Raw genomic sequence first — 5,107 nt, 5'->3', positions numbered from 1 at the left:
TACCAATGCTATGTTAGTGTTTACGCGTGGTATTGCCAGTATGAATTCTGTATGCCGGGTCAAGAACACTGTTCTAGATAGTGCCTTGAACACAAAATGATTGTGACAAGTCAGCTTATGTCTCTCATTGTGAGCGCTCATAAAAACTTGTACTTTTAGGGGTTAGATTGGGTTCCCACTACGATTGTGCCTCCATACACATTGGGCACCTGTTAAAGTGGAATATCGACATATGAACACAGAGAGGCATGGGCCTTATTGACTTCATTGGCCCATATGTAGTCAGTTAGTAACTATGTTCTAGTCATCTCCTGAACACACTTACATGTTTTTACTCTGACTCTAAAGTACAACACACCACTCGATTTAGTTTGAATACAAACATGTATAAGATCTGGACATTTCTGAAGGTAGCCACTAGCTGACTGTGATTGGGCCAATTAAGTCAATAGGACCATGACTGGCTATGCACATGTATACATGTATACACGGGTTGCCGACGTATACGTGCCATGGATGGTACAATCGTAATGTGAATCTGGCCTTAAAGTTGCCAGATTCTTATAATACCTTATATTAATATTTGTCTGGAGAATTCCTGACCACACCTAACCATTCTTGGTTTATGTCTTTACATAGTTGTAAAATAAATGAAAAGGGTTGATAGTTTTGTATGATTATCTAGTTTACATTGTAGACCACAGAGTCTATGCTCCATAAGAGGCCTTTCACAAACAACTCTAAATGGTGCAGTTTGTGATTTCCACTTTGATTTGATACTACTTTTTATTCATTTACAGGTGGTATGTATCTGTAAGATGCTTTCACCATGTAGTTAGACTAACCAATAATGTTGCTGCTTTTCAATATTATTACATATTGACTTATATGGAATTACATAGTTTAGACACTACATTCTTTAAAGTACTGTAAGCGTCCTCCCCTAAAAACTTTTTTTCCCCCTGATATTCCATAGACTGCACTGTAATGAACTTGCAGTCTACAGCGCTTCCGAGAATTCTATACCTTGGCCGTGTAAGAAGCAGATCGCCCATCCACAGGATTTTATTGGCAGCTCCCTTTACGATCGCAACATGAGAGGTACCTTCTAAAGGTCAGAGCTCAACAAGATAAATGAGATGTTACCCGTGTTCAGCCACCTCCCACCACTACCACCGACACCACCAAGGGGAGTTAAAGGGGGTTGTCAAGCAATTCAAATACTTTTTAAAATGCGCCAGACTGGCTTAAAAAAACAAAGGGGGGGAGATTTATCAAACATGGTGTAAAGTGAAACTGGCTCAGTTGCCCCTAGCAACCAATCAGATTCCACCTTTCATTCCTCGCAGACTCTTTGGAAAATGAAAGGTGGAATCTGATTGGTTGCTAGGGGTAACTGAGCCAGTTTCACTTAACACCATGTTTGATAAATCTCCCCCCACAGTGTTTCTCAGCTGCCAACGTCTCCTAAGGCTGCAATTCCAATGAGAACTGAATCCCCACTGAAAAGAAGTGCTGCTCAGCCACCAGTAATTGGATGAGTAGGCAGTCACTGTATGTTGACTTGGGTCCAGAAAGTGACAACAAGGGAATGGCAACTGTGGGGGAGTAGGGCAGTTGGTTAACCCTTTCATGTACCTATTAACAAGGCTCCCAAACCTGCCTAGTATTGGCTGAAGGAAGCTGAAATTATACCACGTTGTAATTGTGTATGCATGGGATCTTAAGCTCAGTATACAAGAAAGGAGCAATAACGTCATAAAGTTATATTGATAAATAAAGCAGCAAAGAATATTGCTATTCAGAATTGAAGGGTGTATGTTTTAACTTGTATAATAATTTACCAGTAAGTTTGATTATAATTTCAGATAATAAAATTTACTTAAAGGGAACTTTTCTTCAGATTTATGCTCCCTGAAACCGTAATCGTAGTTTTATCATTAGCTGGAAATGAGACTCCAAGACCCCAGTCGCTCCTCTTTGCCCCCTGGCTTTAAAGGGTAACTCCGGGTAGAGGTTAAAAAAAAATGAAACTTCTGCAGAAGCATAACGCATTACTTACCTGTCTATCGCAGTTTTGAAACTACCAAAAATCCATTTGTTTGGAGTGTTTTTGTTCTGTTTTGTGTTTCCTGGTTCAGCAGTTCCCAGAATGCAATGCTTTCCCTCAGCTGACCATCACAGTCCCCCACCCATCCCAATCAGTAAAATTATGCTGCACCTGCTTCTGTTCGGTCAGAGATGGTGAATCCGTCAGGGGATTGGGTTATCCAGCCAAGCCTCCTGTGACATCACGCCCTGTCCCCTGTCTACATCATCAGCAAACACACACAATGTGAGACAGAAGCATGCAAGATTTGTCTCCTAGGGGGGATAGCAGAAGGAGCAGGAGACAATGTAAATTGGCAAAGGGGCCATTTTTTCACTTCCTGGATTTCTATCAGCTACCAGTGTGACAGAACTGTACAGATACAGTAATACATTGTATAGACACATCTATATAACTTTTAATGTACTTTTAATAGAAAACAAGTTTTTCTTATCCGGAGTTCCCCTTTAAATGATCTCTATACCCTATCCCTATACTCAGACAACATCAATCAAGATTGGCAGGGCAGTGAGGAGCCCCCTGAGGATCATCCGTTCACTTGACCCTTATACACCTTATAATATGGGAGCCTGCCACTGTTTCATGCTGCCTATGGGTTGGGCAGTATAAAAGTGATAAAATGTTCCTGTTAAAGGTATATTTTGAAATCCTTGTTGTTCGTTTTTTATTGGGTATGATTTTAACATAATCCATCTTATTTACTAGTATGTATTTGTTTTTTTGTTTTTTCTGTCCTTTTCTACTTTTTATGTTCAAAAATTGTTTGCCAAAATGTAAAGGCTAAAATGATGAGTTTTATTTAATCAAAAGATTTCTATGATCTTGTCCTTTTTAAATGGAATCTCTTACATTTCCAAAGTGCCATAAAGATTGTACCCAAGTTAGACCTTGACACAAGGAGAAAGACGGTTTAAGAAGATGGCAAGTACTTAAATTGGGCTTAATAAAGAGAACAATTTCAAAACTGTTGGTTTCATTCATCATCTCTTGGTGATCATATTTAGGCTAAGTTCACACTTGCGTCATCTATAACAGAGCAAGAGACAGCTATGCCAGATCAGTTAACAAACTTCTAATGAGGCTGTCAGGTTTCAGCTGAGATTCTAGTATATTTGATTGCAGAGAGAGGTCAGCATTAGAGATGAGCGAACCTGGAGCATGCTCGAGTTCATCCGAACCTGAGCTTTCAGCATTTGATTAGCGGTGGCTGCTGAACTTGGATAAAGCCCTAAGGCTATGTGGAAAACATAGATATAGTCATTGGCTGTATCCATGTTTTCCAGACAACCTTAGAGCTTTATCCAAGTTCAGCAGCCCCAGCTAATCAAATATCGAACGTTCGGATCGACTCGAACCCGGTTCGCTCATCTCTAGTCAGCAGCCATTCTTCACATCCACTATACAAGAACATCTAACAAGAAGCCCCAAAAGGAGTGTGAACCGAGCCCAATATTCGAGTTACAGGCATGTAAAATAGTATGTTGATGACAGGTTCAAAATAAATAAATTCAAATGTCAATGTGAAAAGCAGTAGTTACACATATACAGGTCAGGCTCTCTGCATCTTGTAACATCGGCAGATGCTTCTTTAACCTGTGCCTGTGTATTCATATGAGTACAAGTGACATGCATATGTGACACTTACATAGATTTTTTTTTAAATTTTACTATTATTATTATTATTAACCCATTTTCATGTTTATCCCCTTGAAGACTGAGGTCATTCGTGCCAGGATGTCAGGGCTAAATTAATACAATGTTCCTCCCCGCCTTTTAAGAGCCATAGCGCCTTTATTTTTCCACCTACAGGGCTGGTTGGGGTGGAAATTTTTTCTCACACCTGTGCATTGTTATATTCCGAATATTTATAAGCAAATTGACTAATAGCTTTGCTAGTTTAGGACATGTATCCGTACACAGTCTGACACTTTCCACACCAATTCCTCATTGTCAAACTGTATGGGACAACGGGTAACACCCAATTGGAAGTTTATTCATAATGCTAAAATGCAGAGTTGTAAGAAAAGATGCTTGAGGGTATAAACCCACACACCGTATAAACAGCGTATTTACTGCTGCGATACGCAGCAAATACGCAGCAGATTATATCTAAATAACTGAACACAGCATCAAATCTGTACCAACAAATCTGCTGCGTATTTGTTGCGTATCTGCTGTGTATACGGTGTGTGGGTTTGTACCCTTAGGGTATATTCACACGAACGGGCTCGCAGCGAGATTCTCGCTGCGAGTCCGGCAGGTCCTGGCAGTTCCCATACACTACATACTTGCTGCGGTCTAAACGACCGCAGCGAGTATGTAATTCTGCCGCCCTTAACCCCTCCTGCTCCCGCCCGGCTCCCCCGCTGTAAGCATACTTTACCTGTCCTTGCTGCACGGGTCCGGCGTCCTGCTCTCCCGTCCGGCCAATTAGTGTGTTGCCCAGCCGCAGCCACTGATTGGCCGGGCGGGAGAGCAGGACGCCGGACCCGTGCAGCACGGACAGGTAAAGTATGCTTACAGCGGGGGAGCAGAAGGGGTTAAGGGCGGTATAATTACATACTCGCTGTGGTCGTTTAGACCGCAGCAAGTATGTAGTGTATGGGAACTGCCAGGACCTGCCGGGCTCACAGCGAGAAACCCGTCCGTGTGAATATACCCTTAGATTAGTTTTTTCATGAAGAGTACAGATATTTACCAAATGCAGAAAAAAAAACATAAAAATACAGTCCTGATCTTTATAAAAGGCCCAGGGTTGACAAGTATTAGGCCTTATTCACACATCCAGTGGTCTCAGAAGTGAGACTGATGTGATCAGTGAAGTTACTGTACATGACAGTAAAGCTTTGGGGTTTGTTCATGTGGAGCAAAAGCGGCAGAATTCCTGCCTGCCTTAATGTGTGTGTCATAGTGTCTCTGCGCGCCTCCGCTTCCATCGCTCTGCCCAAATTGTCAGGCAGGTTGTATGTTGTATTAGGGTACAAACCCACTTGACGT

At 41.6% G+C, this 5,107-nt stretch overlaps 1 protein-coding gene across 1 annotated transcript in view; it reads left to right on the top strand.

Annotated features, from left to right (window-relative positions):
• The window catches only part of FBXO15 (F-box protein 15), a 289,296-nt gene that overhangs the window by 123,878 nt on the left and 160,311 nt on the right, over positions 1 to 5,107 (top strand). The window lies entirely within an intron of this gene.

The sequence above is a fragment of the Dendropsophus ebraccatus genome, chromosome 2, assembly GCF_027789765.1.
Source record: "Dendropsophus ebraccatus isolate aDenEbr1 chromosome 2, aDenEbr1.pat, whole genome shotgun sequence".
In the NCBI taxonomy this organism is placed as follows: Eukaryota; Metazoa; Chordata; class Amphibia; order Anura; family Hylidae; genus Dendropsophus; species Dendropsophus ebraccatus.
Note: the sequence above shows the minus strand (reverse complement) of the source record. Positions and strands in the feature narration are given on the sequence as shown.